Source organism: Meriones unguiculatus, chromosome 7, assembly GCF_030254825.1.
Source record: "Meriones unguiculatus strain TT.TT164.6M chromosome 7, Bangor_MerUng_6.1, whole genome shotgun sequence".
NCBI lineage: Eukaryota > Metazoa > Chordata > Mammalia > Rodentia > Muridae > Meriones > Meriones unguiculatus.
In genome coordinates this window covers 55,982,021-55,997,960 of record NC_083355.1, presented here as the reverse complement: position 1 = coordinate 55,997,960, position 15,940 = coordinate 55,982,021, and the positions used below count along the sequence as shown (strand labels likewise).

Here is a 15,940-nt window from a genome sequence, read left to right as displayed (position 1 = left end):
CTGGGGTCAAAACTATAACAGGAAAAAAAAAATCAAACAGCTAAAGGTGTAGGGATTATGCAGCAAAGTTACACAGCAGGTTCGCAAATCATGCCATGTGACTGGTTCCACGTGAGAGGTTTTATTAAGGGGAGGGGGAGGGGGTTATAGAGATCATTTCTAGGCAGGGTAGGAGAGAGGGAGAAAAGGAAAGAGGAAGAGATGGAGAGAGGGAGAGAAAGAGAGAAAGAAGAGGGGCTGCAAGTTCTCTTATAAGGTGACCCAGAGCATGTGCAGGTGTTTTCAGGTGGTCCGTAGGTGGCTTCACAGATGCCTGATGTCCCCTCTGTCAGATCCTTTGGCTGTCCATAGAGATGCCTGCTTATGGATCCCAACATTCCTCCCTTTTTGTTTTATTAAAAAGTGAGGAGCTAGGAAGAGGGTGATGGTGGGAAGGGCATAGGGGCAACATTTGCTCTTCAAGTTACTTCCTCCTATTAGGGGCATTGTCATTCTCAGAATATAGCTGGCCCCCACCATCAGGGTCCATTAGAAGGTCACTGTCATCTGGTTCTGTGGGCAGAGGTTGATAATCCTGTAAGAGTAACCGATTAATAGTTTGGTTAAAAAGTTTTGCATTTGTTGTTGGAGGAATGTAGAGAGGAAGTTAATAAAGCAGGGTGCAAAAAGCAAAAGCAGAAGGACAAGCAAAAGAGGTGAGGAAGGGCAGAATCCATTTCCATATGGGGTTCTTGAAGGCCCAAGAGCTAGAGGCCTCAAGGTCTTCCCTTTGCTTTTGTAGATTTGTCTGGAGTTGTTGAATTTTGTCTTTTACTATACCTGACTGGTTGACATAAAAACAGCATTTCTCCTGGAGGAAGAGGCAAAGGTCACCTTCTTTAGCTGTGAGGAGATCCAGTCCTCATCCATTTCAAAGTACTACTGCTGCCAGTGAGTCAGTCTGTCCTTGGAGAGTTAGTATTGTCTGAGCCACTTGCTGAAGGTCCTGGATGAACTGGGAAGAAAGCTGATAATACAAAGTTAGTAAAGCGGCTAGTCCTGCTGTCCTGGTCCCGACAGCTGCCGTGATTCCTGCAACAGCTAAGAGAGGCAAGATTTGAATTGCCCTCTTATCCTGCTGGGCAGCTATTCGTGTCCACAACTGGGGTTGGTAGGGGCTCCTTTTCATTTCTCACCCCCAGCTCAGAGAAGAGGAGCACCAGCGTGCAAACTCCTGACCAACCAGCAGGCAGACGATGGTAGACCTGAGTGCCACAAAGAATCGAGGTATTAGAAGGAGAAGGAGGGTGGGACTGGGAGGGGAGTCGGGAGGGGCTTATGGGGGGATACAAAGTGAATAAAGTGTAATTAATAAAATAAAATTAAATTAAAAAAAGAAAAAAAAAGAATCAAGGTATTATTAGCAGTAGGGCATTGGGGTTGAGATAAGGTATCAAGGATTATAGTCTTATTACATTCTAAGGAGCTTAGCATTCCTACAGAGTCCTGGATGCCTTGTAACACCTTGTCATGAAAAAGGTAGAGGGTTGTGGCAACATCAGAGTCAGGGCAGTTAGTGAATGGTGAAGTAAGATTACTTGACAGAGTCAACAGAGAAGCTGTCAGCAGTAGTTCTGAGTCGGCCCCAGGTGGGACACACAGCCAGCAAGCTTTAAAATGGCCCCGTTGTTGGTCACATTAAGAAGGGTATAGGCTGAGGTCAGAGTCTGAAGTAGAAGACAAAATGACAGGTTTACATTATTTAGGAGGGGGGATGATAGAGAGGAAATGATCTTGGAGGAGTGGATATTGAGCTTGGGTGATATACCAGGTGGGATCCTGTAGCTGAATGACCACAGGGGAAAGGTGCCTAGTGACAGAGGAGTTTTGGACATTCCAGACTTAGGGGTCCACTCAAGAAGCTGGTAAAGAAAGTGAAGTGTCACAACCAGCAGGTAGGGTAGCTAGGAGAAAGAGGAGAGGACGCTGGTGAGCTTGGGTTAAGGCAAAGGAGATAGAGGTCCCACTTTGGCTATAAAAGTCCTTTCCCAGTAAGGGAACTGGACAGGTTGGTGTCACTAAAAAGGAATGAGTCAAGGGAACATCCCTGAAAATACAATTGAGTGGTAGATTCTGACAAGGCTGGCAAGGCTGTCCCCCTACTCCAACAATAGAGGAACTACAAGGAGAGGTTGGTTCCCAGTACTCCCTCAGGACTGAGTAAGTAGCTCCAGTGTCCACAAGGAAGGAGATGGGCCACCCCGATACCACGATAATTACCGATGGCTCCCTGCTAGTGGTGGCAGTGGTAGGGTCAAGGGAACCCAGCACCTTCAGTTGTCCGTAGCCAGGCCTAGGACATCAGCCGGAGGGCGATCTGGGGGTGATGCTGGAGGGATGCTGCCATATCACGGGAGAAACGATGGCGGTCAACACCTCAGTGTCTCTGTTGGTAGCATTTTGGACATAGCCCTGGTAGCTTGTAGGGGTTAGGACAAAACCAGACCCAGTGACCTTCTTGACCACGTTGAAACAGGGACCCTGTGGTTCTTGTGCCTTAGAAGGCAAGGGAGCCTGGGTAGTCTGGGTAGTCGCTGAGGCTGGTTGGATGGCCTTGGCCAGCATTTGGTATTTTTGCTGGCGGGCTTTCTCATCTCTCTCCTGGTACACCTTAAAGGCCAGTGCTAAGACTTCTGCCTGTGGAATCAGAGGTCCTCTACCCAAGTATTTAAGCTTAGCCCAGATGTCAGGGTAACTCTGGGAGAAAAAATAGGTCATCAGGAGTTCCCTACCCTCTGTGCTTTTGGGGTCTAGATTAGTATGTTATAAGAGGGCCTTTGTAGGGTGCTCTAGGAATTGAGATGGGTTTTCATTCTTGTCCTGAATGACCTCCTGGAGCTTCTCATAATTAACTGGCTTGAAAGCAGCCTGGGGAGACCAGCCAGGAGGCAGATTGTGAACTGATCTCTAGATAAAATACCTTCTGCAGTATTTTAATCCCATTGTGGATCCTGGTCGGCACCACCTCAGACCCAACCAGGTGTGAAGCATTTGTTTGGTGAGCCTCATCTGCATGTGCTCTAGCCTGTTCCCAAACTCACTTGTGCTCTTCAGGTAATAGATTGTTGGTAAGAATCATATATATATGTATGTATGTATGCATGTATGTGTATATATATATGTATGTATGTGTATATATATGGGAAGGTAAGACTATAAGATTGAGATATTGAAATTTTTTAATGAAAGTAGAAGGATTAGAGGTATAGGATCCTAGTCTCTTTTCTACTAGAGAAAGTTCAGTTGATAAGAAGGAAAAATGCACCCTAACTAAGCAATCCATGCTGGCCACATCCCGAAGGGAAGAGTTGAGGCTGGTTTACACTGAGTAGAAGAAGAAGGGGGCTTTGCTGCAGAGTGAGAGTGGGTAGCAGAGGGGCTAATAGCTGTTGGTGGGGTGAAAGTGGGTGTCAAAGTAGGATGACTAGGACAACCTGTTGCTGGGGAGGATGCTGGAGAAGCCAAAGAGGAAGAGGAGGAAGCAGTGGTGGGGGAAGCTAGAGGTTGAGAAGAAGCCAGAGGTTGAGACTTTATAGCTAGAAGAAGTTGGGTAGAAGAACAGGAAGAACAGAGAGAAGGTTTACAGTGGGGGAGAGAGAATGCTAGAACATAAGAAATCTCCTTCCATTTACCAGATCACTGACAGTAATTTTTAAAAATCCCATAAAATACTGGGATTTAATGTGCAGTTACTCAGCCAATTTGAATTATTATCTAAGGAATACGTAGGCCAAGTTTTATTGCAGAGGCATATGAGCTTAGAGGCCTTTAACTCAGGTTCCATGTGTAGGGTTTTAAAAATTCTCCAGAAGACATCCAGTGGGGATGCTGGAGGAAGGGATGAATGGGCAGTTCCCTTTGGGAGGGTAGGAGTCAGTGACCTGTCAGAGGTATCCCTAGGCAACGTTTGGCTCAGTAGAGTAGTATGATGCTATCTGATCCAACAGCTCATCATCACTGGCCAGAGACCAAGGGCACAGCTGCCCTTAGCAAACATACTTTACCTAGAGCTAGGATTTTTGTAGCCATGGTTTACCTAGTGCTAGGAACCGTGCCACTAGAAGGGAAAAAATCTTACCCAAGGGAAAAAGGACGCCATAAATGGAGGTCAGCAAAAAGAGTCATCTATGGCCAATGAAGGCCATGCCTGGGGATTCCTCCATCTCAGAAGGTACCAGGAAGTTACCAGACACACAACGCTCAATCTTCCCCTACCAAGAGAGGTGTTTATGCTGACCAATGAGGGGAACTCGCTAGCCCAGATAGTGTTGCATGTAGGATGTAGCTATCTGGTTGCTGGAAAGTGGTCACAGGCAGATTTGAAATGGAACAGGTTTCCAGCAGTTCCAGTGGCTGTGCTGGCTCAAAAGCAACCACCATGCAGCGTGGCCGCTGAAACTGCCTAATCGGCCAATGCACCAGCATTAGGATTGTGTGGCAAAGTTACACGGCAGGTTCACAAATCATGCCACATGACTGGTTCCACATAGGAGGTTTATTAAGGGAAGGGAGAGGGGGGTTGAGACCGTCCATGAGCAGGGTAGGAGAGACAGAGAGAAGGAGGGAGGGAGAAAGGGAAAGAAGGAGGGAGGTAAAGAGAGAGAGGGAGATGGATAGGAAGAGAAGGAGAAAGGGAGAAGGAGAGGGAAAGGGAGAGGGGGATAGAGAGGAGGCAGTGCGAATTCTCTTATAAGGTGACCCAAGCATGTGCAGGTGGTTTCAGGTAGTCCACAGGTGGTTCGTAGGTGGCCTCACAGATGCCTGATATCCCGTTTGTCAGGTCCCTTGGGGATGGCCATAGAGATGCCTGCTTATGGATACCAAAAAAAGGAATGATTGGCTTATGCATTTATTGGGTGTGGTTAAAAATCTGTAACATCTGTAACAAAAGTTAACTTAAAACTTGTAACATGGGGTTGATAATTAAGAATCTACTCATAGGTAATCTTAAAGGAATCATGTGGTATGACTTTATTTGGGGATGTAAGCAACAGGTGGTGCCAGCCATCTTTAGGCAGCTACACGGTTGGACAGCCATCTTTGATAGCTTTGTGGAATAAAGATGTCCTATAACTTCTCTGCCATCTTGATGAAGGGCAACCATGTGGTATGTGGCTCACCAAGGAATGGATTTTTGTACGATGATTGCTGTCTTGTCTTGAAAACAAGGTTTTGAAAGATAGGATTTTAAAACAAAGCTTTTTAAATGAGGCATTAAAGCTGCATCTCCATGTATGCATATGAAAGAATGCACCTTGCTGGCAGCCAAACTCTGTAACATAAGAGTCACCCCAGGTGATATTGGTTTTAGAGACCCTGAGTTGTTTGCACCATTGGAGCTCGGTTTCACCGTGTGTTGATCTTGGTAAATAGGTTAAAAAAAAAAAGGCTAAAAATTAGGATCACAGCTATGTGCACCAAACATTAAACACCACAGACTGAGGTATTCCTATTAGGACACAGCAAGACAATGACCTAAACATCCTGGAACAGACCTTCTTACTAACTTCTTACTATGCAGGCTAACAAAGATTGATTTAAGAATATATGTCTAACTTCCTGAACAGAACAGCACAGGCTCTAAGAGCAACAATCAATAAATGGGACCTCATGAAACTGAAAAGCTTCTGTAAAGCAAAGGACACTGTCATCAGAACAAAACAACAGCCTACAGATTGGGAAAAGATCTTCACCCAATCCTATATCTGACAGAGGGCTGATATCCAGTATATATAAAGAACTAAAGAAGTTTAACAGCAAAATCAAGTAATCCAATTAAAAAATGGGGTACAGAGCTAAACAGAGAATTCTCTGTAGAAGAATATCGAATGGCAAAGAAACATTTAAAGAAATGCTCAACCTCATTAGCCATCAGGGAAATGCAAATCAAAACGACCCTGAGATTTCACCTTACACCCATCAGAATGGCTAAGATCAAAAACTCAAGTGACAACACATGCTGGAGAGGTTGTGGAGAAAGGGGAACCCTCCTCCACTGCTGGTGGGAATGTAAACTTGTACAACCACTCTGGAAAGCAATCTGGCGCTTTCTCAGACAACTAGGAATAGCAGCGCTTCCTCAAGATTCAGCCATACCACTCCTAGGCATATATCCAAAAGATTTTCAAGTATACAATAAGAACATTTGCCCAACGATGTTTGTAGCAGCTTTATTTGTAATAGCCAGAAGCTGGAAACAGCCCACATACCCTTCAGTGGAGGAATGGATGCACAAATTGTGGTATATCTATACAATGGAATATTACTCAGCAATAAAAAACAAGGAAATCATGAAATTTGCAGGTAAATGGTAGGATCTGGAAAAGATCATCCTGAGTGAGCTATCCCAGAAGCAGAAAGATGCACATGGTCTATGCTCACTCATATAGACATATAATATAGGACAAACCTACTAAAATCTGCACACCTAAAAAAACTATTCAAGAGTGAGGACTCTTGCTAAAATGCTCAATTCCTATTCAGAAAGGCAAAAAGGCTGGACATCAGAAGAAGGAGAAAAGAGGGAACACAGAGGACCTCTGAAAATATCTGCCCTGCAGACTATCAATGTAGATACTGAGACTTATGGGCAACCTTTGGGCAGAGTGCAGGGAATCTTAGGAAAGAAGTGGGAAACAGTAAGATCTGGAGAGGATATGAACTCCACAAGGAGAGCAACAGAACCAAAAAATCTGAGCACAGGGGTCTTTCCTGAGACTGATACTCCAACCAAGGACTATGCATGGAGATAACCTAAGACCCCTGCACAGATGTAGCCCAAGGCAGTTCAGTATCCATGTGGGTTCCATTGTAATAGGAACAGGTACTGTCTCTGACATGAACTGATTGGCCTGCTCTTTAATTACCTCCCCCTGAGGGGAAGCAGCATTACCAGGCTACAGGAGAAGACGATGTAGCCACTCCTGATGAGATCTAATTGACTAGGATCAGAAGGAAGGAAAAGAAGTCCTCCCCTATCAGTGGACTCGGAGAGGGGCTTGCATGCAGAGGGTGGAGGAAGGGAGGGATTGGGACGGGAGGAGGGTGGGAGCCACGGGGGGATACAAAGTGAGTAAAGTGTAATTAATAAAGAACAAAAAGATTAAATAACACAGACATGAAGAATGGACAAAAAGAATATATGTCTAAGCACCTTGTTTTTGTTAACATTGCTAAGCTGTAGCTATTTGGGCAAAGTGAATCATACAAGAAACTATTATATTTTGTAGTGGTACACCATATAAGGACCAGGAAAATAAATTTGTCGGTCTCCCTGTGGACTGTATTGATGAAAAGAGCTTCAATTCAGAAATTATTATTTCTTTTATAGTCTGTTAAAATGATGAAGATTTATTTAATATGTTCAGTCATGTTAAGTATTAATGTAATTAATTACAGGAAAAAGCTTTATTTAGTCTTCTGTATATGTTTTCAATGTATAGTCTAAAAAAAGTAACAAAAAACAAGCAAAGGGTTGTTTAGCTCAGATATGCTTAATAAATAATGGTCCTCAGACTTGTCAGAGATCTGCTAAATATTTGAGGAGCTTAAACATGACAGACACAGATCCTAGCAGTGACCCCAAGGTCTCCAAGAAGATGATGGAACACGATAACAATGAGTCTACCTGAATTGTGGCAGTGCTAACAACCTTGCAAGATGCCACGAGGCCTTGCTTGCTGCCAGGATGTGGCCCAAACTATGGACAAGCAGGACGCTGGAGAGCTCATCCTCCACAGGAAACTCTCTCATCTTCAGGGACTGGCAACCAAAGACTGATGTTGCCCTGGAACCTCTGCCCCCAATGCCATGGAGACCACAGGAGCCTGGGATGGCTGTCTAGGTAAAGCACTATAGATTATTCTCTGTCATTTTCTTTGATACATTTGGATTAGACTTCCTGCTATAACTTATCCTTCTGAGATCTAAAAGATTAAAACCCAGACAAAATTCTGAAGGTCTAAGAATACGTTCTAATGTATGTAAAGGTCTGAAATTGAAATATTTTAAATGAGTTCTGACTGTCTCAGAAAATAATTTAAGGCATATAAAAATAAAAAAAAGTTCATTATTTCCCTTTTCTATGCTGTTGTTATACTAAGATTTCAAAGGTTTGGAGTTCTCACATTAATCAATAGAGTTCTGATAAGCTGGTCCAGCAATGACTATTTACTATTCAGTCATAAGCTCCAGAGTTTAAATTTTGTTTGGTTGTCTTCTAAATATAGACACCTCTCATTTGGGATATACATCTCCAGCTCTTTGGTCAAAGGAAAAAAAAAAACTGTTCATGCTCTTTAACCCAAAGCTATAGGTTTTGCGAGGACTAAAAGACATAAGTCTATCACACCTGTTTTACAGTACGAATTTCAGTACACACTTAGAACTTCTGTTACATTTTGTAAACTAAAAATTCTTCAGGGTGTCAAAGAAGTTACATGACAGGATCCACTTGCCACAGGTCAAGCGAACTCCATATAAGTACAACCTGAGTTTCCCCACAGGTCTATGCCTGAGGATGGGAACTCTCTCCCCTTGGACTTGAGACTCCTCCGCTTTCCTAATTACTAGGATTTGGGACTGGAAGTTCCAAATATAAGATTTTCTGTTAAGTTTCTAAATTTTAATTCCTGTCCATAGTCTGCATTGTGTCCTCAGGTTTCAACCATTAGCTGACAGATGCCATCCAGGGAGCACCTCCAGACTACAAACCGCTGAGCTTGGAACTCGATAAAATGTAATGGAAACCAGCTACCTGTCTCTTTAGCTGGGTCAGCTAACTAGATGCTTCTGCTGAAATCCGCATTGCCCAGCCTTTGAATAGGCTTTTAGCCAGCCTGGGCCCTGACATGATCCCCTAGTTTCAGCTGGAAGTAGAGAATACACAATACAGAAGGGAATACATCCTCCCTTGTCTCTCTACCACCACCAAGCCGAAATGCCAAGTCAAAAAGAAACTCCCTGGCATAGGGCACAAAATAGCTAACTATAATGCCAATTGGCATACCAGAAAAATGGGCTCAGATTTTTCAGCTGGTAGATTCATTAACTGAAATAGTCCCATAATATGGTAGGACACTTGGCCTGCTCTATACAGTACAAAGAGGTATTACATGGCTTTAAGGGACAAAGCATTTGGGATTATGATCTGGATATACTCAAGGAAATATTACAAAAGGGGGCCTGAGATAAAGGAAATGAATGGTGCCCCATCCATTTCCAGGCTCCTTCCAGTTAGTATGATGTCAGGTACCACAGCCCCAGCTCCCCTGCTTCTGCTAACTACTGTTGGTGTTTACATCACTGATGCCTCAACTAAAAGATAATTCTTGTCTGGGTACCAGTAAGCTCATGGATATTAGATCCCAATATACATAAGCACCCATCACAGAGTCAAGAATTTAACTCAAGACAGAAGTCAAGGGAGAGTACTTTGTTATTTGTGGCTATTGTGAAGGGTATTATTTCCTTAATTTCTTTCTCAGCCCTTTGTCTTTGATATACAGGAAGGCTACTCATATTTTGATGTAATTTTGAATTGAGCCACTTTGCTGGAAGTACAAAGTGCTTTTAGCTGTAGGAATTCCTTGCTTGAATTTTTGGGGTCACTTATATATACTATCATCTCATCTGCAAATAGTGATACTTTGACTTCTTCCTTTCTGATTTGTATCCCCTTTATCTCCTTTAGTTGTCTTATTGCTCTAGTTAGGACTTCAAGTACTGTTTTGAAGAGATACATAGAGAATGGGCATCTTTGCTTTGTCCCTAATTTCAGTGGGATTGATTTAAGTCTCTCTCTTTTAGTTTGATGTTGGCTATAGGCTTGCTGTATATTGTCTTTACTATGTTTAGGTATGTGCCTTGTATCCCTGATCTCTCCAAAACTTTAAACATGAATGGGTATTGGATTTTGTAAAATGCTTTTTCAGCACCTAAGGAGATAATCAAGTTTTTTTTTCTTTCAGTTTGTTTATATGGTGGATTACATTGATGTATTTCTGCATATTGAACCACCCTTGCATACCTGGGATGAAGCCTACTTGGTCATGGTAGATGATATCTTTGATGTGTTCTTGGATATGGTTTGCAAGTATTTTATTGAGTATTTTTGCATCAATGTTCGTAAGAGAAATTGGTCTGAAATTCTCTTTTTTTTGTTGGGTCTTTTTGAGGTTCAAGTATTAAGGTGAGTATGGTCTCATAAAATGAGTTTAGTAATGTTCCCTAATCATGAAATTTGCAGGCAAATGGATGGAACTAGAAAAGATCATCCTGCGTTAGGTATTCCAGAGGCAGAAAGACATGCCTGCATGGTAAATACATGCATGGTATGTATTTACTTGTAAGTGGATATTAGCCATATAATATAGGATACACATACTAAAATCTACAGACCTACAAAAGCTAAACAACAAGGAGGATCCCAGGTAAGATGCTAAATTCTCATTCAGAAGAGAAAACAGGATAGATACCAGAAGTGGTAGAAAAGAGAGAACAGGACGGGATTCTACCCCAGATGTCCTCTAAAAGCCTCCAACTAGCAGGTGATTGAAGCAGATGCAAAGACTCATAGCCAAACTTTGGACAGAGTACAACTTATGGAAGAAGGGGGAGGGAGGAGTCTTATGCTCCTGGAGGGAGCAGGAGCCATACAAAGAGATCAACAAAACCAAATAAAAAGCAGGGACCAGGGGAACTGCAGAGAATGATGCATCAACCAAAGACCATACTTAGCATCAACTAAAGACCATAGGTAAAGAGGGCCTAGACCCCCTGCTCAGATGTAGTGCATAAGCAGCTCAGTCTCCATGTGGGTTACTGGAGAAGAGACAGTCTCTGACATGAACTCTGTTGCCTGCTCCTTGATCTTCTCGATGGGGTGACCTAGCCAGCCCACAGAGGAAGAGGATCCAGGCAGTCCTGATGGGACCTGATAGGCTAGGGTCAGACAGTAAGGGAGGAGGACTTCCCCTATCAGTGGAGTAGGTTAGAGGGATAGGGGAGGAGGAGAAGAAGAAGAAGAAGAGGAAGAAGAAGAAGAAAATATGGTAAACACAGGAAAAAAAAAGAAGTGGGGAATGTCATATACAAAGTTAACCTGTAAGACTCACCTTCCAAGAACCAGGTAACTTCTGGAATTCTGGGAGTTGCAGTTATATGCCCCACCTGCCCAAAGACCGGTGACTTCCTGGAATGCTGGGAGTTGTAGTTCTTGAATAATTACAAAGCCTAACGGGAAAATGTGGCTGAGTGTTTTTGTCCTTAAAAACCCCTACACCCTTGTCTCGTCGCCACTTATTGACAATTCCAGAGTTTTCTTGACCAAAGTCCATCTTGGTCAGCATTTAGTTAAAGCTTGCTTCATATTTGGCTCAAAATTGTGGAACTGTTTTTTTTTTTTCTTTCGAATCTCAGGATTAACTTTCTCCCACTAGCTTCTGTCGTCATTGCCATAGCATATCTTGTAGGCAGGACACCGAGCATTTATAGTTGGTTGGTGTTTGTGTTTCCTCTTAGGTAGCTTCTTCTACCAAAGAATCCAGCAGGTAGCGGTGAAGGCTCTGTGCTGCTTTTCCATGCTGAGTGAGCTGTGTAGGTGCTGTCCACACTGGGGGCTTGCTGTCAGTCTGTAGGTGAGATGGCTGCCCACCTCTGTCTTGACTGTGTAAACTTTTCACATTGGTTAACTGTGGAGTCTTTCCGACATCCTTATCTCTGTCATATGGACTTACTTTGTTCTTTCTCAGGAATACATTCCCACAGCGACATTTAAATATTGTGTAGTCTCATCTGATCCATTGTGCAGGAAGCCTTTCTAAAGCCTTAGTAACATTTTCATTTCTGGTGCCGCCGTGGCAAGTGGTGCTGACATGCTTAGGAAGTTTGTGGTCTTTCCTGGAACCGGCTTTTTTCAAAAATGCAATTGAATTTTTCACACTTGAACTCTAACATTTTTCTCATAATCGAGTAAAGTTTCACAACACATGTAAAATATTTCCAAGGCTGGGCATATGTTCCTGTTTATCCAACATGAAACCGAGCCCTCTTTGAACTTTCATCTCTTGATAATGTGCCTCGTATTTTAATATCACAGCACTGTAGGATTGGAGCTGTTTGGAGGATTTTCCCCTTATTCTCTGTACTCATTTTAAACAGCTGTCTAAGGAATGCAGTAAAAGAATGATTTTGGTGGTCAATGCCAAAAAGCATTAAGGTGCCCACAACTTTCTCAGCTGGGAATTTCCTACGCATCATTATCTTGAACATATTTAAACTCCTACCAGACCTCCTTGTATACTTTAATGAACTATTGTGGCATTGGGAGCTCCATCTATGCCAGATGGCTTTGCTCTCTGAGTTGAACCCCTGAATTTTTTCAACCTTTCTTCTCTCCACTCTATTTGTTTCTCACAGCCACGGTAAGGTTAGTATCCTACAGGCTCATCTCTCTCAGGAACCAAAAATGTGAAGAGTGCAGGTTGAATATTCTAAAATACTAAAAGCCATCTATGGCAGGGTTTTATTCTTTATGTAGTACTTTTCCCCCTTTATCTGGCTCAGAAAAATCTGACAATGACTCTTCCTTGGCTCTTTAACACCTCCTTTGCACATCATGAGAACATCATCCAGGATGCATTTGGCCCCCTATCTGTCATGAAACCTTGGTGAGATATTTCTCTGGAGTCCCTCCAGAAACTAAGGAGCCACATGGCATCCTTTTACACCTCCAGGAAAGAAGGGAGGTATTCAAAGAACCTCCCTCACTGGCTGCTTCCTCAATTGGCTCCAAAAACACCAGCTTTCCTTAAGTGTTGGATCCTTATGCTCAGAAAATATTACCTTCTCAGTTCTTCCTTCTCAGATTTTGATCTACATTATTCTACTCATTTGTTCTCCTTCTTATGACATAAGTTAGAATTGAGCGCATAAAGTAATAAAGTGTTTTAAGAGTCAGTAATTATTTGAATCACAGAAAAACAAAACTTTGGTATTGTCTAAAAATCAGAACATATGATTTTAATAACATTTATCATTGTATTACTTTGTGTTATCTGATTGTCTTTAAATATACTGTCATGTTGTCAGAACTACTTATTTTATTATTTTTTAATTCTTTTTTCATATATTATATTCTAACTATAGTTTTCCTTCCCTTCTTTCTTCCCACCTCCCCTCTTCCCCAGATTCACTCTTCTCCTCTTTCCACGTCCCCTCAGAAAAGAACAGGCCTCCCAGGAACATCATTCAAACAGCATAACAAGCTACAATAAGACCAGGCACCTACCATCACATCATGGCTGGACAAGGCAACCCAGCAAGAGAAACAGGGTCTCGCAAGCAGGCAAGAGTCAGAGACAGCCCCCACTCCCACTGTTAGGATTCCCACAATACCGAGCTAGTCAGCTATAACATATATGTAGAGGACCTAGGTGAGGCTCCTAAGGCTTCCTGGTCTCTCCAAGTCCTCGTAAATCCTGGTTAGTTAAGTCTGTGTTCTCATGGTGTCCCTGACCCCTCTGGTTTCTCTGATCCTCCCTCTCTCTCCTCCACAGGACTCCCTAGCTCTGCCTAGTGTTTGGCTGTGGGACCCTGCATCTGCTCCCATCAGCTGCTGGGTAATGTCTCTCTGGTCTCTCTGATGAAGATTATGCTATTCTCCAGTTTCAGAACACTCTGCAAACAGAATAAACTGTAGATCAAAGGTTTTGTGGCTGGATTGGTGTCCCAACACCTTCACTTGAGAAGATGACCAGCTCAGGCTCCATGTCCCCCATTACTCGGAGTCTTTGCTAGTTTAGTTACTCTTGTAGAATCCATGGAATTTCCATTTCACAAGTTTTCTACTAGAAAACTGAAGTCTAGTCATTTCTCCCAGTATTTTCTCTCTCCGCCCCACTTGATCCCCCCTGTTTTCAACCCCACCTGATCACTTTGGCCACACATACTAAAATTTGAATGATGCAGAGAAGATTAGCATGGCCCCTGTTCAGAATTATTTTTTAATTAAGCCTTTTTATATAAGATACTTTGATCATGCTTTTCACCTCTCCAAACAACTTTAAGATCCTCACTTCCCTATAGACTTAATTTTATGTTCTTTCTATCTCTTTCTCAAACAAACAAACAAACAAACAAACAAAAAACAAAAGAGCAAGCCAAAAAAAAAGAAAGAAAGAAAGAAAGAAAAAGGTTCCTCCTCTCCAAATACAAACCATGCATCAGCCCCCACTACTGGGCATGGGGGGTCTGCTCTCGAGTGTGGTTGGTGTGTCCAATGACACAACATTGGAGAAGATTCACATTCCTTTTCCATGAGAGTGTAGATTACAAACAGCTTCTTGTTTAGGGATGGGACTTTAGTTCATGTCCCCTTCTCAGTGCTGGGATTTTTTTTTTTTTTTTTTTCTGTCTGAGGCTGGGCAGGTCTTTTGTGTGTACTGTCACACTCATTCCTGTATCATCTGTCACCTCTGGCTCCCACGATCTTTCTACTTCCTCTTCCAAATAGCTCTCTGAATTCTGAAGGCAGGAGTTAGATAAAGATAGCCTAGGTAGGATTGAGTGCTCCAAAGTCTTTCACTCTGGACATTGCCCAGCTGTGAGTTTCTGTGTTAATTCTGTTCTACGACATGAATCTTCTCTGATGAGGGCTGAGTGAGGCACTGATCTTTGGGCATAGAATCTCATTAGGAGTCATTTAACTGCTAATGTGCCTTTACCAATATAATATTAGTAGGCTTTCTTCTAGGCCTGTAACCTCTCAATATATATATATATATATATTTCATTATATAGAAAATCACAGAGAAATTCTTAAAGAAATGCTGAGCATCCTTAGTCATCAGGGAAATGCAAGTCAAAACGACCCTGAGATTTCTTCTTACACCCATCAGAATGGCTAAGATTAAATAAAACAAAAACCCTCAAGTGACAACACATGCTGGAGAGGATGTGGAGAAAGGGGAACCCTCCTCCATTGCTGATGGGAATGTAAACTTGTACAACCACTTTGGAAATCAATCTGGCACTTTCTCAGACAATTAGAAATAGTGCTTTCTCAAGATTCAGCTATACCACTCCTAGGAATATATATCCAAAATATGCTCAAGTACACAACAAGGACATTTACTCAACCATGTTCATAGCAGCTTTATTTGTAATAGCCAGAATCTGGAAACATCCCAGATCCCCCTCAACTGAGGAATGGATACAGAAATTGTGATATATTTACACAATGGAATACTACTGTGCAATTAAAAACAAGGAAATCATGAAATTTGCAGGCAAATGTTGGGATCTAGAAAAGATCATCCTGGGTGAGGTATCCCAGAAACAGGAAGACACACAGGGTACATACTTACTTATAAGTGGATATTAGACATATAATATAGGATAAATATACTAAAATCTGCACACCTAAAGAAGCTAAGCTAGGAAGACTCTGAGTAAGGTAATCAATCCTCACTCAAAAAGGCAAACGGGATGGACATTGGAAGAGGGAGAAAACAGGGAACAGGACAGGAGCCTGCCACAGATGGTCTTTGAAAGACTCTACCCAGCAAGGTATCAAAGCAGATGCTAAGACTCATAGCCAACCTTTGGGCAGAGTGCAAGGAATATTATGAAAGAAGGGGGACATGAAAAACCTGGAGGGGACAGGAGTTCCATAAGGAGAGCAACAGAACCATAAAGTCTGGGCACAGGGGTATTTTCTGAGAATGATACTCCAACCAAGGACCATGCATGGAGATAATCTAGAACCCCTGCTCAGATGTAACCCATGGCAACTCAATCTCCAAGTGGGTTTTCTAGTAACGGGAACAGGGACTGTTTCTGACATGAACTCTGTGCCTGGCTATTTGATCACCTCCTTTTTGGGTGGGGAGCAACCTTACCA

General features: G+C 42.6%; 1 long non-coding RNA gene and 1 pseudogene across 1 annotated transcript; one reads left to right on the top strand and one right to left on the bottom strand.

Annotated features, from left to right (window-relative positions):
• Window positions 1-106: 106 nt before the first annotated feature.
• Window positions 107-11,179, bottom strand: LOC132655418 (uncharacterized). Its single transcript, XR_009593224.1, has 3 exons — window positions 11,154-11,179; window positions 820-1,006; window positions 107-574 (listed from the first exon to the last, which is right to left on the bottom strand). It is a non-coding gene; the product is annotated as an uncharacterized LOC132655418 (long non-coding RNA).
• Window positions 11,180-13,965: 2,786 nt separating this feature from the next.
• LOC132655530 (U6 spliceosomal RNA) lies at window positions 13,966-14,060 on the top strand (annotated as a pseudogene).
• Window positions 14,061-15,940: the final 1,880 nt, after the last annotated feature.